Raw genomic sequence first — 17,814 nt, 5'->3', positions numbered from 1 at the left:
CAACTGGATTAGGGAATACTTGGAGAAGATGGAATAGAACTAAAGGAAATTGACTGCTGCTTCAGTTTCTTCTCTTTCCCATCTCTTTTTACTCTGTACTGTTTCACTATAGTAAAACAAATTATAAGGTAATTTTTTTTTTTGAGATGCAGTCTTGCTGTCACCCAGGCTCGAGTGCAGTGGTGCTATCTCAGCTCATGGCAACCACCGCCTCCAAGGTTCAAGCGATTCTCCTGCCTCAGCCTCCCGAGCAGCTGGAATTACTGACATGTGCCACCACGCCTGGCAAATTTTTGTATTTTTAGTAGAGATGGTGTTTCACCATGTTGGCTGGTCTCGAACTCCTAACTTCAAGTGATCCGTCCGTCCAGGCCTCTCAAAGTGCTGGGATTATAGACGTGAGCACTGCGCCTGGCAATTTTTTTTTTTTTTTTTTTTTTTTTTTGAGACAGGGTCTCACTCTCGCCCAGGCTAGAGTGCAATGGCGTGATCTTGGCTCAACCTCTGCCTCCTTGGTTCAAGCGATTTTCCCACCTCAGCCTCCCAAGTAGCTGGGACTACAGGTGTAGTCCATGCCTGGCTAATTTTTGTATTTTTCTGTACAACAGGGTTTCACCATGTTGGCCAAGCTAGTCTTGAACTCCTGACCTCAAAAATGATATGCCTGGCCGGGCGCGGTGGCTCAAGCCTGTAATCCCAGCACTTTGGGAGGCTGAGACGGGCGGATCACGAGGTCAGGAGATCGAGACCATCCTGGCTAACACGGTGAAACCCCGTCTCTACTAAAAAATACAAAAAACTAGCCGGGCGCAGTGGCGGGCGCCTGTAGTCCCAACTACTCGGGAGGCTGAGGCAGGAGAATGGCGTGAACCCGGGAGGCGGAGCTTGCAGTGAGCTGAGATCCAGCCACTGCACTCCAGCCTGGGCGGCAGAGCGAGACTCCGTCTCAAAAAAAAAAAAATGATATGCCTGCCTCGGCCTCCCAAAGTACTGGGATTACAGGCTTGAGCCACTGCGCCCAGCCTGCTTGACTGCCTGAAATCTCTCATTGTTATCTGTTGTCTAAAATTCGAAACTAAACTTCGCATGGGGCTCCCAAAGATTTTCATAATCTGACTCTAATTTTCATTTCAACCATCATCTTTCTAATTCTATGTATCTTATTTATACTTCAGTTGCTTGATAGTCTAGACTCTTGCTCTGTCTTCTACCCTCTTATTCCAGTAAAATTCTCTTCCCTGTGTCCTGATCTACATACATTTCAGTTCCTATTCCTGGGTATAAAAGATAAAAGCTGCCATTTGTCTTTTAATACTTTTATTTTGTTAGAGCTATTTTAGGTTCACAGCAATATTGAACAGAAGATACAGAGATTTGCCATATACCTCCTGCCCGAACCCACATGTAGCCTCCCCTATCACCATCCCCCCACCATGTTGATACATTTGTACCTACATTGACCCATCATCACCATCCAGTGTACAGTTCACATTAGAGTTTACTCCTGGTATTGCGCATTTTATGAGTTTGGAACAATTTATAATAACATATATCTACCATTATAGTATCTATCATACACAGTAGTTTCATTACCCTGAGAGTACCGTGCTCTGCCTACTCATTCTTTCCTCCCCACTAAACTCCTGGCAACCACTGATCTTTCTAGCGTTTCCAAAATTTTGCCTTTTCTAAGATGTCACAGTTAGAATCATACAGTATGTGGCCTTTCCAAATTGGCTTCTTTCACTTAGTACCGTATATTTAAGTTTTCTTCACATCTCTTCATGAGTTGATAGCACATTTCTTTTTAGTACTGAATAGCATTCCATTGTCTGGATGTACCACAGAAAAGCTACCATTTATTGATTGATGATAATATTGGTATTAAGGCTGAGAGCAATGGCTCACGCCTGTAATCCTAACACACTGGGAAGCTGAGGTGGGCGGACCACTTGAGGCCAGGAGTTCAAGACCAGCCAACATAGCGAAATCCCATCTCTACTAAAAAATAAAAAATTAGCTGGGAGTGGTGGTGCATGCCTCTAGTCCGAGCTACTCAAGACACTGAGGCATGAGAATCACTTAAACCCAGGAGGCAGACTGCAGTGAGCTGAGATCATGCCACTGTACTCCAGCCTGGGTAAGAGTGACCCAGTGACCTGTCTTAAAAATAAATAAATAAATAAAAACTTGGGTGCGGTGGCTCACGCCTGTAATTCCAGCACTTTGGGAGGCTGAGGGGGGTGGATCATGACATCAGGAGTTCGAGACCAACACAGTGAAACCTCATCTCTACTAAAAATACAAAAATTAACCAGGCATGGTGGCGCAAGCCTGTAGTCCCAGCTACTGGGGAGACCAAGGCAGGATAATTGTTTGAACCCAGGAGGTGGAGGTTGTGGTGAGCCAAAATCATGCCACTGCACTCCAGCTTGGGCAACAGAGTGAGACTTGGCCTCAAAATATATATATATATAAAAAATATGTATATATATTTATATATATAAAATATGTATATATATTTATATATAATATGTATATGTTTATATATAAAATATGTATATATGTTTATATATAATATGTATATATTATATATAGCTATTAAAAGTTGCTATTTGTGTGTCTGTCCCTGGGTATATTAAGCATATTAAATGCTTAATATACATTATATCATTCATAGTCCCAGTTTTCCAAACCTCTTTTGCTGTAGAATTTTTTTTTTTAACACAAATGAAATCTTATACAAAACACTATTTAAACTACAAGAGGACAGGTGTGGTGGCTCATGCCTGTAATCCCAGCACTTTGGGAGGCTGAGGCAAGCGGATCACCTAAAGTCACGAGTTCAAGACCAGCCTGGCCAACATGGCAAAACCCTGTCTCTACTTAAAATATAAAAATTATGGCCGGGCGCGGTGGCTCACGCCTGTAATCCCAGCACTTTGGGAGGCCGAGGTGGGTGGATCACAAGGTCAGGAAATCGAGACCATCCTGGCTAACCCGGTGAAACTCCGTCTCTACTAAAAATGCAAAAAATTAGCCGGGCGTGGCGGCGGGCGCCTGTAGTCCCAGCTACTTGGGAGGCTGAGGCAGGAGAATGGCGTGAACCCTGGAGGCGGAGCCTGCAGTGAGCCGAGATCGCGCCACTACACTCCAGCCGGGGCGACAGAGCGAGACTCCGTCTCAAAAAAAAAATATATATATATATATGCCAGGCATAGTGGCACGCACCTGTAATTCCAGCTACTCTGGAGGTAGAGGTTGCAGTGAGCTGAAATTGCACCACTGCTCTTTAGCCTGGGTGACAGAGCGAGACTGTCTCAAAAAAAAAAAAAAAAAAAAAAACAGCACGCCTGTGATCCCAGCAGTTTGGGAGGCCGAGGTGGGCCAGATGACTTGAAGCCAGGAATTCGAGACCAGCCAGGCCAACATGGCGAAACCCCATCTCTACCAACAACACAAAAAAAAAAATTAGGTAGGCGTGATGGCACATGCCTGTAATCCCAGCTACTCCAGAGGCTAAGACATGAGAATCGCTTGAACCTGGGAGGCAGAGATTTCAGTGAGTCGCGATTGTACCACTGAACTGCAGCCTGAGCAACAGAGACTCTGTCTCAAAAAAAAAAAAAAAAAAAAAAAAGATTTGTTACAAGTTTATTTTTGAAATCTATACTGTTTTTTCAGTATAAATTTCAGAGAATGAGACTGTTGTGATATGTAGAAAATTTGAAATTGGGTTATGAAGAACTGTTATGGATCTAAACCCATCTCTGCCTCTATTTCTATATTAAGAAAATATTAACTTAAAGAGAGTTGCAAATGGTCTGTTAAGAAAATATTTTTTGAAATAAACTACAGGTACACATCAGATCAATTTAAAAGTTATCAAAGGGTATACAGTGGCTTTCTTAGCTGCCTCCTCCCCTGCGCTGCAACCATTGTTACCCTAGTCTAGGCATACATATATAGAGAGAGAGTTTAAAGTTTTTAAGTTTAAGCATTTCTGGCAAACTTTAAATTGACGTAAAACATATAGTTGCTTAGAAATTTCTAATAATTACACTGCATTCCATTGTATGGTTATATCATGATTTATTTAGTTTCATATTATTTCAAACAAAACTGGAAGTAAATATACTCATATGTATTCGATGGTAAGTAAGCAGCTTCTCTGCACATTTGTGTACAGGGTAGTGTGTGGACTTAAGCTCGTATTTCTCTTGGGTGGAACCCAAAAGTAGAATGGCTAGGTTATATGCTAGGTGTATAATATTTACAAATTTATTTTATTTTTTAAAAATTTTTTGAGACAAGAGTCTTGCTCTGTTTCCCCGGCTGGAGTGCAGTGGCAGGATCTCGGCTCACCGCAACCTCTGCCTTCCGGGCTCTTCTCATGTCTCAGCTATTCTCATGCCTCGGCCTCCCGAGAAGCTGGGATTACAGGCACGCACCACCACACCTGCTAATTTTTTGTATTTTTAGTAGAGACGGGGTTTTGCCATGTCGGCCAGGCTGGTCTCAAACTCCTGACCTCAAGTGATCCCCCTGCCTCAGCCTTCCAAAGTGCTGGGGTTACAAGCATGAGCCACTGTGCCCAGCCAATATTTACAAATTTAAAGAAACTGCCTACTGTTTCTCAAAGTGATGGTACCACTTCACATTTCTACTAGCCACGTATCCATGTATGATACAGTTCTAGTTGTTCACATTCTTAGCAACAGCTGGTATGGTCAGTCTTTTTAATGTTACCCCTCATAGTGGGTGGATAGTGGTATCTCGCTGTGGTTTTCAGTTTCCCTGATGGCTGATGTTGAGCATCTTTTTTCGTACTTACTTGCCATTGGTGTACTTTTTTTCTGTGAAGTCTCTGTATATATTTTTGCCTTTTTTGTGTGTGTGTGTGAGACAGAGTCTCGCTCTGTTGCCAGGCTCGAGTACTATAGCGCTATCTCAGCACACTGCAACCTCCGCCTCCTGGGTTCAAGCAATTCTCCTGCCTCAGCCTCCTGAGTAGGTGGGATTACAGGCGCCTGCCACCACGCCCGGCTAATTTTTGTATTTTTAGTAGAGACAGGGTTTCACCATGTTGGCCAGGATGGTCTCGATGTCTTGACCTCGTAATCCGCCCACCTCAGCCTCCCAAAGCACTGGGATTATAGGCATGAGCCACCAAGTCCAACCTCTTTTGCCTATTTTTAAGTTTGATTGTTTTTATCTTATTGAGATGTAAATTAGTTATTTTTTCTAGATGAAAAACTTTTTGTGTGTTTATATTTTGTTTTTTGTAAAAATTATTTATTTTATTATTTCCTTTTTTTTTTTTCATAGGATTGGGTCTCACTACATTGCAAAGGCTAGTCTTTAACTTCCAGCTTTAAGTAGTCCTCCTGCCTCAGCCTCTCAAAGTATTGATATTATGGGCATATGCCCCAGGACCCAGCCTGATTTTTTTTTTAATTTGTATAAATTTATGGGGTACAAGTGTAATTTTGTTACATGCATAGATTGCCTAGTGGTGAAGCCAGGACTTTTAGGGCATCATTTACCCAAATCACATACATTGTACCCATTAAGTAATCTCTCATCATCCCCTCCTCAACCTTCCAAGTCTCTTGTCTGTTATTCCACACAACAGGTCCATGTGTAGCATAGTTCCCACTTATTTTATTTTTGGAGATGGGCAGATCATGATGCCAGGAGTTCAGATCAGCTTGGCCAACATGGTGAAACCCCGTCTCTACTAAAAATAAAAAAATTAGCTGGGTGTGGTAGTGCTGCCTATAACCCCAGCTACTCAGGTGGCTGAGGAAGGAGACTCACTTGAACCGGGGAGGCAGAGGCTGCAGTGAGCTGAGACAGTACCACCGCATTCTAGTCTGGGTGACAGAGCGAGACCCTGTCTCAAAAAAATATATAGATAGATAGATAAATAGATAGATAAATAAATATGTATCTATATGTATATATCTCAAGATATACATATCTAGTACCACTGCACTCTAGCCTGGGTGACAGAGAGAGACTCCGTCTCAAAAAAAAAAAAAAAATTAGGCATGGTGGTGTACACGTGTAGTCCCAGCTACTTGGGAGGTAGAGGCAGGAAAATTGCTTTAGCCCTGGTGGTCAAGGCTGCAGTGAACCATGATCATGCCACTGCACTCTGGCCTGGGCAACATAGTGAGACCCCCTCTCAAAAAAAATTTTAAAAAAATGTTTAAATCTTATTCTTCAACGTGCTGTACCCTGATGGCCTGGATAAGTAGTAGTCCCTTGCCTCCTCTGAACTTCTCTACAATCTCTATAGGCGAAACCGACTTATCACTGATTGCCTTGTACTGAAGGGATGTGAGTACCTGATTGATTGTGCACACTTGGAGGTCACAAACTTTGTTAACTCTCACAGTTCCTTAAATAGTAAAAGCATAATAATCACTGATTAAGTATGTCTGTGCATTGATGAGTAGGTAACAACCACCAAGCAGCAGCAAATTAAAGATGATTGAAGTTTAAGGCCTCAAGACTTAGAATAGTGGTATGAAAACTCAGTTTAAGAAAACTCACTATGCTGGGCACGATGGCTCATGTCTGTAATCCCAGCACTCTGGGAGGCCAAGGCAGAAGGATTGCTTGATCCCAAGAATTCAAGACCAGCCAGAGACACACCCTCTACATGAAACAAAAACATTCGTCTACACAAAACTTAAAAACATCAGCCAGGAATGGTGGCATGTGCCTATAGCCACAGCTACTGGGAGGCTGCGCTGGGAGGACCGCTTGAGCCCAGGAGGTCAAGGTTGCAGTGAACTGTGATGGTGACACTACACGCCATCCTAGGATGACAGCAAGACCCTCTCCAAAAATTAATTTTTAAAAGTCACATGTAGGCCGGGTGCGGTGGCTCAAGCCTACAATCCCAGCACTTTGGGAGGCCGAGGCGGGCGGATCACAAGGTCAGGAGATCGAGACCACAGTGAAACCCCGTCTCTACTAAAAATACAAAAAATTAGCCGGGCGCGGTGGCGGGCGCCTGTAGTCCCAGCTACTCAGGAGGCTGAGGCAGGAGAATGGCGGGAACCCGGGAGGCGGAGCTTGCAGTGAGCCGAGATTGCGCCACTGCACTCCAGCCTGGGCAACAGCGTGAGACTCCGTCTCAAAAAAAAAAAAAAGTCACATGTAGATTACTATATTGTGATTTGGGGAAAAGAAAAGGGAAATTGAAGGTTACTGCGCAAGTTCATGCTTATAGTTTTGCCAAATCTTAGAACCCATACACTCAAGGCTTTTACCATTCTAGATATGATCATGTACTCTTTTTTCTTTTTTTTTTTTTGGAGCCTTGCTCTGTCACCCAGGCTAGAGTGCAGTGGCGCAATCTTGGCTCACTACAACCTCTATCTGCAGGGTTCAAGCGATTCTCTTGCCTCAGCCTCCCAAGTAGCTGGGGTTACAGGTGCCCACCACCATGCCCAGCTAATTTTTTTTTATATTTTTAGTAGAGACGGGGTTTCACCATCTTGGCCAGGGTGGTCTCCAACTCCTGACTTCATGATCCACTCACCTCGGCCTCCCAAAGTGCTGGGATTACAGGCGTGAACTACGGCACCTGGTCATTATTGTGTACTTTTAAAGTCGCTTTCCGGATTCCATTTTACTGACTCCTGATGAAAGTAGTTTTAAACTTAATATGGTAACCGTCCTGTCTTCTTATATGACAAAGATATCACTGACCCTCCAGTGATGTAAGATGTGTGGAGTTATTTTTCTCACTGGTGGAGTTTCCTCACTGGTAGATTTTCCTAGATGCAGTCAAATACTATTCCAACTGCGGTGAAGGCAACTACCTCAGTTGAAATTAACGCATTGTCATAAAACACAATTACCACCAAGCAAGCAAAAGGAAACAGATGAGCTGGGATGGAACACAGAGTGTGCAGTAGACTAAAGGGACAATTTGATAAATAGTACTGAGTAAATCTTATAACATTTTCAAATAAAATTGCCAGATTTTTAAAATAGAGATGGGGGTCTTGCTATGTTGCCCAGGCTGGTCTTGAACTCCTGGGCTCAAGCAAGTCTCTGGTCTCAGCCTCCCAAATTGCTGGGATTACAGGCATGAGCCACTGCACTCAGCCCAAAAATTGCCAAATTTCAATCTGGAAACAAACTCAAGCTGATATAGCTACTCTACAAGATGACTTAAATTCAATAATCCATTTCAATGACAGCAATTTCACTGAGAGTAAAGAAAATTACATTTGCTTTTCTTACACCAGAAGGAGGGGGCTGAAAATCTCTCTCTCTCTCTCTCTCTCTCTCTCTCTCTCACACACACACACACACACACACACTTTTACCCACTTATAGCATATACTATGATGAAGTCAGGAGATTAAAGTCCCTTTTGAGACAGGGTCTCATTCTGTCACTCAGGCTGGCGTGCAATGGCACAATCACAGCTCATTTCATCCTCGACCTCCTGGGCTCAAGTCATCCTCCCAGTTCAGTTTCACGTGCGGCTGGGGCCACAGGCGCACATCACCATGCTCGGCTAATTTTTTTCCTATTTTTTGTAGGGACAGGGTCTTACTTTGTTGACCAGGCTGGTCTCAAATTCCTGGGCTCAAGTGATCCTCCTCTCAAAGTGCTGGGATTACAGGTGTGAGCCATGGGACCCAGCCTCTAAATTCTTTATGAGTCAGCACTGAAAGCTGCATCTAACTTCACACCATTATCTGGTATAAAGAGCTTAATTCATTTACGTTCAATCAATAAAATTTAAATAAAAGACCATTGTACATATCTATATAATGCCTTAAGTTTATACAATTGTATAAAATAAGGAATCTTGGAAGATCATACAGAACACCCTTTGTTTTAAAATTTTAAAAATTAGCCTAAAGAGATTGATTTGCCCAAAGCTTATAGTACATGCTTACAAATTACTCTCAACGCTGCCCTAGGTAAGTTTTTTCAAAGTAACAAGCTAACAAAATATATTGATCGGGTACCAAAAAGGAAAAAAAAGAGTTTCACATGTAGATTTCTTTTTAATTCAAAGTTCTGTTTTGAAACTGAACATATGATCATGCTGCTCTTTCCACCAACAGCAATTAACTTTCATTTACAAAGATGTCAGTTAGGACATTTAGATTATGATACACATTTTCTTTCAACGTAAAAATAATATGGCTTTAGATTTCATTTAAAACAGAAGGGCAAAGAATATTTACTCCAAAAGTGCCCCCTTTTTTGTTAAAACCTTTTCTTCCCCTCCCCATGCTTTCTCCTCTTTTGTACTAAAGTTCACAAATGCATGAGATGGAGGAACAATACCACAATACAACTGCAGGCTTCCTGCCTACTAGTCAGTCATTATTCTTAAGTCTTGAGAATTTTCAAAACACTGCTTGGGTTGCTTTGAAATTCCTTCTTTCAGATTTTCCCTCTTTCATGGAACATCTATTTAAAAGAATGACTTCAAAAATGTCTTGCTGCACCCAATCGAAATTCTCTAAACAAACTAAAAATGCCAGCCTTAGATATGAAGGTGGGATGTAAACACCTGAAGCTTGGCAAACACCAATCTAGTAAAAGTACAAGACAGAAAGAAGTATATTCCTGGCCAAGCATAAGAATAGTCTTTTTCTTATATGTATATAAATTAAGCTTGTTTCTGAAAAGTTTCATATTTATATGCATAGTATCACAAAGTTAAAAACTACATCATTACTATCCTTTTTAAAAAAAAATACAATTTATAGACCTAAAAATCTCAAACTACATTGATAGCTGAGGAGAAAAGAGCTAAGTCAATTATTACTGACTTAAATTTCAAACGAAAATAATGTACATTCTTTTGTTTTGTTTTGTTTTGAGGCAGAATTTCGCTCTTTTTGCCCAGGCTGGAGTGCAATGGCGCGATCTCAGCTCACCACAACCTCCACCTCCCGGGTTCAAGTGATTCTCCTGCCTCAGCCTCTCGAGTAGCTGGGATTACAGGCATGCGCCACCATGCCTGGCTAATTTTTGTATTTTTAGTAGAGACGGGGTTTCTCCACGTTGGTCAGGCTGGTCTTGAACTCTCGACCTCAGGTGATCCACTCGCCTCGGCCTCCCAAAGTGCTGGGATTACAGGCGTGAGCCACTTTATTTTTTTAAAGTTGTTGGCCAGGCACAGTGGCTCCCACCTGTAATGCCACTTTATTTTTTTTAAAGTTGTTGGCCAGGCACAGTGGCTCCCACCTGTAATTCCAGCACTTTGGGAGGCCAAGGCGGGTGGATCACCTGAGGTCGGGAGTTCAAGACCAGCCTGACCAACATGGAGAAACCCCGTCTCTACTAAAAATACAAAATTAGCTGGTGTGGTGGCACATGCCTGTAATCCCAGCTACTCCAGAGGCTGAGGCAGGAGAATCGCTTAGAGTCTGGGAGGCAAAGGTTACGGTGAGCCGAGATCATGCCATTGCACTCCAACCTGGGCAACGAGAGTGAAACTCCATCTCAAAAAAACAAAACAAAAAAAAAGTTGTTGGGTGCTCTGAGGATCAGGGTTTAAAAAAAAAAAAAAAAATGTTGTTGGGGACAGAAAAAATTAATAGCACCAGTCACCTGCAAACCTGGGGAATTTCCCATTCTTCTGACCACACTTCGATGGTGGTAGTGCTCACTAACAAACTTATTAGGTTGTTGACATAAACCAAGAGCTACTCAAAAACATGGTGTGGAGGGGGTGATATACATGCTCTGCCACTGCCCAGCTCAACATGCGTTCTTTCCTTTTTAAAGGTAAAAGCATTAAAAAATGGAAGGTTCATGAACAACTTGCCAAATTGTTACAATAAATTGAAATTTTTCGAAAATCTCTAACACCTCTAACAAAAAGACTGTTTTAAACAATATTTAATAAAGTCTAATCCCAGTACAACAAAATAATTTGGCCAGTCCCCCTGGAGTTCGTTATAATGGGATTTAACCTGTATACTCAACATTCAATTAACCATAAGGCTTATCCCTAATTGAGGATTATGCTGACTTCTGCAGTCCTTTCCCATCTATCCATCTACCACTCCAACTCAGCTGCCATAGCCACCAAAAGCAAAGCCCCAGGGAGCAGATTATCCATTACTGTGTGATACCCAGGCCAATATTCCCTTTTCATCATTATGTGGCTATCAATAGTTAAATTCAGTAATCTAGTCACCCTGGTTTCCAAAAAGTAAAGCTGCATAACCCTCACTCATAGCCTCTAACCAAGGAAATTAAACATTTCAACAGAATACCTTTTCATAGGAGTAACAGATGAAAAAGTCACACCCTTTCCTAGAACATATCAATAAAAAAAATTAAGAGAAAATTTTTAAAAGACACAGATGTTCCTAAAAAAATATTTAAAAAGCCAGACAATTGCTCTTAGAATATTATTTTAAATGGGTAAAACCTGTTTGCCAGTCAGGTCAGACTCCTTTCCTTTGCCTTTAGGCCACAAAGTTTACTACACAGTTAGTTAAATAAACCCTATTACTGTGCCCCCCACTGTAAATTGACCTAGGCTGGCAGTACCTACCAAACTGAGTTAATGCTAACATAGGTACTGGCAGTATGCAGCCTAAGAAGATTATCCAGTTTGTGGATAAATCAGCCTTCTACACACTGCAGGTCTCCCATTCTACTCCTGCTGTGTATCTTCTGGCCATTTTCCTGTTCATTTAAAAACTCTCCACCAGAAGGTAGGAAAGGGAAGGGCAATTAAATTCAATTCCATAATTTGTTAAGGGGCTGAAAATAAAGTTAGGCTCTGGATAAATTGCATCTTTAACCCAAAATAATCTTCTCCCAGAAACCCTCTCAGAAAAACGACGGACAAAATGAATTTACCTAGCAAAAACATGACCAAACTCATGGCATATGCCTCATTACCGCAAAGCCCCTCCTCCACCTTAACTCAGACATGTTTATTTTGTAACCCCTCCCCAACCCCAAGAAGCACTCATAAAATGGGAGAAAATGGGCCGGGAGCAGTGGCCCAAGCCTGTAATCGCAGCACTTTGGGAGGCCAAAGCGGGTGGATCACCTGAGGTCAGGAGTTCAAGACCAGCCTGGCCAACATGGTGAAACCCCATCTCTACTAAAAATACAAAAATTAGCCGGGCATGGTGGGAAGCGCCGGTAATCCCAGCTACTCGGGTGGGGGCTGAGGCACGAAAATCGCTTGAACCTGGGAGGCAGAGGTTGCAGTAAGTCAAGATCACCACTGCACTCCAGCTTGGGCAAAAGTGAGACTCCGTCTCAAAAAAAAAAAAAAGAAAAGAAAAAAAGGAGAAAATGCCTACACTTTACTGCAGCACTCAATTTCAAAGCTATTCCTGAGAATCCAAACCAACATATAGTCCCCTTTTTTTCAATCTTTTGAAGTATGAGAAAAAAAGAAGAAAAAGTTAACATATATTTCCAATACTAATTTTCTGCTCTCAGAGCTTTAACTGCTCAATAATGCTAAAAAAAAAAAAAAAATTTATACCAAGGATGCAAACCAAACTGGTACAGGTAATCTCTTCAATCATGATCAACAAGTCCTGTTTTTTTTTTTTTTTTTTTTTTTGTCCTAGATAGCTTTACAGGGTAACAATTGTATTAAATTGTGACAAATTTGCTGTTGTAGACCAAAAGTCACTGGCCGCTATATGCATTCTAAACTTGCAACAAATTAAAAGTTTTCAAAAGTACTCTACCTCCTCTGGCCAAAGTGTGAAATTAAATAGTTTTTAAAAATGCAGGCTGGCGTGATGGCTTACACCTGTAATCTCAGCAATTTGGGAGACCAAGGCAGGTGGATTACCTGAGGGTGGGAGTTTGAGACAAGCCTGGCCAACATGGTAAACCTTGACTCTACTAAAAATACAAAAATAGCGGGGCGTGAGGGCGCACGCCTGTAATCCCAGCTACTCAGAAGGCTGAGGCAGGAGAACTGCTTGAACCCAGAGGTTGCAGTGAGCCAAGATCATGCCACTGCACTCCAGGCTGGGCAACAGAGCAAAACTCCATCTCAAAAAAGAAAAAAAACTATCCCTGCCTGCAAAAACAAACCCCAAAGCCATTTATTTTAACCATCAATTTGGGATAGGATAATAGCAGAGTTTTTTAAATCTTACCCTATTGTCCAAACTAAAAATTTATTTTTAAATTATTTTTTAAAAGACTTTTCAATTACAGTACTCCAAGTTAAAAGGAATTATTCCAGAATCATACTGTTAATGCACAAGACTGAATTTTTTTTTTTTCTTGCGACAGAGTCTCATTCTGTCGCCCAGGCTGGAGTGCAGTGGCTCAATCTCGGCTCACTGCAACATCTGCCTTCCCAGTTCAAGCCATTCTTCTGCCTCAGCCTCCTGAGTAGCTGGGACTACAGGTGCTTGCCACCACGCCCGGCTAATTTTTGTATTTTTAGCAGTAACGGGGTTTCACCATATTGGCCAGGCTGGTCTCAAACTCCTGACCTCGTGATCCACCTGCCTCGGCCTCCCAAACTGCTGGAATTACAGGCCTGAGCCACTGCGCCCAGCAGGAAGAACTTAATTCATTAAAAAAAAAAAAAAAAAGAAAGAGAGAAAGAAAGAAAGAAAAGCCACACTTAGCTTTTATCTTTAAGAAACTGCAAGAAACCTTATTTCTTATATCCCTGCAAGAAACCTTATTTCAAAAGACCATCAAGAAGACATTAGTAAGCAACCATTTTTAAACTACTTTTTATTTGCATATCGCCTAGAAAAAGGGTCCCAGGTGCAACAGTACTTCACTCCTTACTGAATTTGAATTTATTTGCTTAGGAGGTGGGTGGCACTTTTTAGAAATAATTTGTATACAAAGAAGGAAATGCACAGCATAATCATTTTCAAAATATAGTGAAATTATTTAATATAATCTTTAACAACCTAGCTCTAATATCACTGAATTTCCTTAACAAATTGTTAGTGTTGGCAAACTGTTAAAACAACGATTCTGAAATATAAAAATATAAATACTGCTATTGATGCTCAAGTCGTTGTACATTTTCAAAGCCTTTGTAGTTAAATACGGTAGAAACATCTCCTATAATTGCTCTAGAAATATTACAGCCTCCTGCTTAGTCCACAATCCCCATCTTCTATGTGGGAAAAGCTGGTATATGCCTCTTTTATTTTAAATGCTGATTGGACAATTAAGTCATTTCTATCTATATATAAAATGCCCCTATAATTTAGGATCACAGGCAATTTAGATTACTGCTCATTTAAATGCAGAACCTGAAGCAACCTCTAGTGACAGGAGCTATAGTGTTCAATATCATTTTACATGTTACAAGCAGAGGCTTCATTTTACATACAAACAATGAACCCTGGCAGAGTTCTTTATCCTAAAGCCCCACAGATTGTTATTTCTTTAACGGTATTAATAGATAAGGTGACATAAAGAGTAAGTTCAGAAGAGCTTTTTCCAATAGCTGTCAACATTTTTTTTAAGAGAGCAAAAACAGTATTCCCACATTTTCTGTTTCTTCTGTTCATTTTATTTCCCTGCTTTTGGTATCCAACAGAAGTGGTTTCAAATGAAAATCTTAAAATAATTATTCCAAAGACCAAGGATATTCTAAAAGCCAGTAACAGTCTTCGCCTCTGAGAAGGGGAGGTTTGGCGTGAAACAGATTTCACTTTTCAGTGTGTTTGTACCTTTCCAATTGGATATCATGCGGTAGAACCGTATTCTTAATGAGCATACATTTAAAATATTTCCAAGAACAAACAATTCACAAACTTACAGGTTTCCATTAACATTTTCGTTTGTGCAGCATTCGCTGAAGACCTAAGCTTTTTATTCCTCCAATCACCTTCTCAACAACCTGCTGCAACAAATACTGAAGCTTTTTTGCAGCCAGGGATCAGTCAGGCAGATCCGAGGCCAGGCATTTAAATCAAAGAGATGCAGCAATCTTACTCAATACTACTACCACTCTCACACGTCTCATTCAACTCCATTTATAACCACTGCAGCAAGACAGCTGGTACTCTCCTTCCTGTTTCTTTACCGTACAGGCTTAATAACAAAAACAGGTTGGTTTTGAAGCCCTGCTCAAATACTGCAAAAAGGAAGTCTTCGCATTCGGGAGGGGGGAAAAAAAAAGTTTCGACTTCGAGAGAATCTCATAGCTTCCCTGTCATTCCATTTGGGAATCCCAAACTCCTGCTAGTGAGGTAGATGCTCGCTCTCTCACGGCTGCTCTCTCGGTTAACTTTCCCACCCTAGATGCCCTCAAACTGCCTAGGAAGCCACTAAGTCTCCCAACGACCCATGGCTAGTTTTGTTAAGGCAGGTACAAGACAAGCAGTTTATTTAAACCATGACGAACTGAGTCGATGTTCATAAAATAAGAGACGGGGAGCAAAAAAAAGTAGTAATAAAGACAGACAAACCCCAAATTTAATCAACCAACTTCCCACTTGCCATTTCCCAGCCTTCACACCAGAGGTAGTAAAACGCCTTTTTACCGAGAAAACTAAGAACCTACCCGAGCCCAACAAGAAAATTCCGCGGACAATTCGTGTTAAAATATTTTTTAAATGCCCAAGTGCAGGAGGAAACACAGCAACCAAATCTCACCCGGCTGGGAGGCTGGGGTTGGGGGGGGGGGTCCCCGCGGCTTCTCCCTCCCGTGCTTCCCAATAGCTGCTAAGGAGCCGGGGCAGTAGGAGGAGGACGCGGGGAGCTTTCAAAAGGGCTGGGGGAGGCAAGAGGAAGAAAAAACTTTACGGACAGAAGGGGAAAGTGGGCCCCTGCAGTCCCCCCGCAAACTCCTCGGGTGACCCCTCCGCGCGGGGACCCCCTCGGATCCTCAAGCCGGCTGCCACCCAGCCTCGTCTCCCATCGACCGCCGCGGGCCGCCCCCCGAGCTGAGGGGAAGCGGCGCGGCCCCGACACCCTGAAACTACCTCAGTGCGTCCCCCGGCCGGCGCGCCCCTCAGTGTCTCGGCAGATCTGAAGCCGCCGGCTCTGGCATCCTGGGGAACTCGCCCCTCTTCCCTCCGCCTCGCACTCCACGCCCTCGCCTGCCGCCGCCTCCTCCTTTATCTCCACTCACCTCCCGCCGCCATTTTCCTCGCAGCTCAGCTTTAAATCGGAAACTCGCCGCTCAGCCCGCAGCCGCCGCCGCCGCCACCGACTCAGCCGCCGCCGCTGCCGTCGCTGTGGAGGGGCTGAGGCGGCAGCTGAAGTCGCCGCGCGGGGGCCACTGGGATATGTAGTCCCGAGGCCACGCCCAGCACTACCGGTCCCAGGGGGCCTTGCGCGGCCGGCCCAGGGTTCCAGCGTCCCCACCCTGGCTTCCGCGGCGGAGGGCGTGGCCACGTCGGATCGTTTGGCAGCTTTCGTCCAGCAGAAACTGGGAGCTGCCTCGGGATCCGGAGAACCGGAATGCAGCCCTAGCCCTGCCCTTAATTTTTTTCATATTTGCCTTCGTCCAGTAATACCTAACATTTGTGGAGCGTTTCTGGTATGCCAAGCACGGATCCTCAAAACAAGCATCCCTTAGGGACCATGATCATCCTCATTTTTCAGATGAGCGAACTGAGGCACAAGGTCGGAAGCCACGAGGCTGTTCCTTAGCTGCTGAAGTCGCTGGATGAAATGTTGTTGGGCAGCAGTATATTCACGGTATATTTAGTCCCGAAGTATCATCCCACAGCGTATTTATGACTTACAATAAAGAACAGCGTATTTATGCTTTAAAATGGAGAGATCTGGCAGGCACCCCCTTACCCAAGTGATGGAACTTAGCACCACCAGTAAATGGGTCAGGACTGTTGTTATGTGTCTCCTAATATGATGCAGTGAGGAAAGCATATTGCTACCTCTGTCGTATTCTTGCCACATACACACACACACAAAGCTAACCTTAATCTAACCATGAAAAAATAAACGAATTCAGAATATGGGACATTCTACAAAACATCAAGCCTGGAGTCTTAAAAATATGACAGCATGAAAGAGGTGAAAACCAAACGCAATAGGTGAGACTTGATTGGATTCAGGATGATTTTTTTATGTAAAAAGAATCTGGGGGGCAATTTCAATGTAGACCGTGTGTTAGATAATATTGAATCAGTATTAGATATGTTGAGTGTGAATAAAATAAAATAATCTGACCACTTACCCCCTCCACGGTCAGCACCACCATTTCCCACCTGGACCGCTGCAGCAGCCTCCTCAGTGTTCTCCCTGCTTCCCTCTTTCCCCTTAGAGACTATACTCAACACAGCAGCCAGAGGGATCCTGATAAGAATCAAGTCAGTTTATGTCCCTCCTGCAAAATTCTTGCAGTAACCTGCAAAGCCCCGTACAGCCTGTCTCTTGCCCTCCCCTTCTCTCTCTAAACTCATCACCTTCTTCTCTTCCACTCACTTCTGTAATTTAGCTACAGTGGACTTCTTGGGCCTCTCCAATGTGCTTAGAACACTCTGGCCTTAAAGATCGTGGACTTGCTATTTCCTCTGCCTAGAACACTATTTTCCCAGAAAATTCAAATAACGCATTCCCTAATCTCCCCACGGTCATTGTCCAAATGTCACTTCTTCAGTGAGGCTTTCCCTAATTGCTCTATTTAACTTCCCGCCCACTCTGATCCCAGCTTTCCCTACTCCTATTCCTTTCTTCCTTTTCAGAGCATGAATTACCATTAAAATCACGATATATTTCTGTTTACTTATGTTATTTAAAATATCTCATTTCCGCCAGGAGCAGTGACTCATGCCTGTAATCCCAGCACTTGGGGAGGCCAAGGCAGGCAGA

The 17,814-nt window shown here is 42.9% G+C and overlaps 1 protein-coding gene across 16 annotated transcripts in view; it reads right to left on the bottom strand.

The window, feature by feature from the left end:
- The window catches only part of NCOA3 (nuclear receptor coactivator 3), a 159,269-nt gene extending 143,032 nt beyond the window's left edge, over nt 1–16,237 (bottom strand). For 13 of the 16 annotated variants that reach the window (XM_015148801.3, XM_077951949.1, XM_077951951.1 and 10 more), the window contains exon 1: nt 16,109–16,237. The gene's annotated coding sequence lies outside the window, so the exon portion shown is untranslated. Of the gene's footprint in view, nt 1–15,959 lie in introns of all 16 variants that reach the window. The other 3 variants (XM_077951960.1, XM_077951948.1, XM_077951955.1) reach the window with 1 other exon arrangement.
- Nucleotides 16,238–17,814: the final 1,577 nt, after the last annotated feature.

The sequence above is a fragment of the Macaca mulatta genome, chromosome 10 (assembly GCF_049350105.2).
Source record: "Macaca mulatta isolate MMU2019108-1 chromosome 10, T2T-MMU8v2.0, whole genome shotgun sequence".
Taxonomy (NCBI): Eukaryota; Metazoa; Chordata; class Mammalia; order Primates; family Cercopithecidae; genus Macaca; species Macaca mulatta.
Note: the sequence above shows the minus strand (reverse complement) of the source record. Positions and strands in the feature narration are given on the sequence as shown.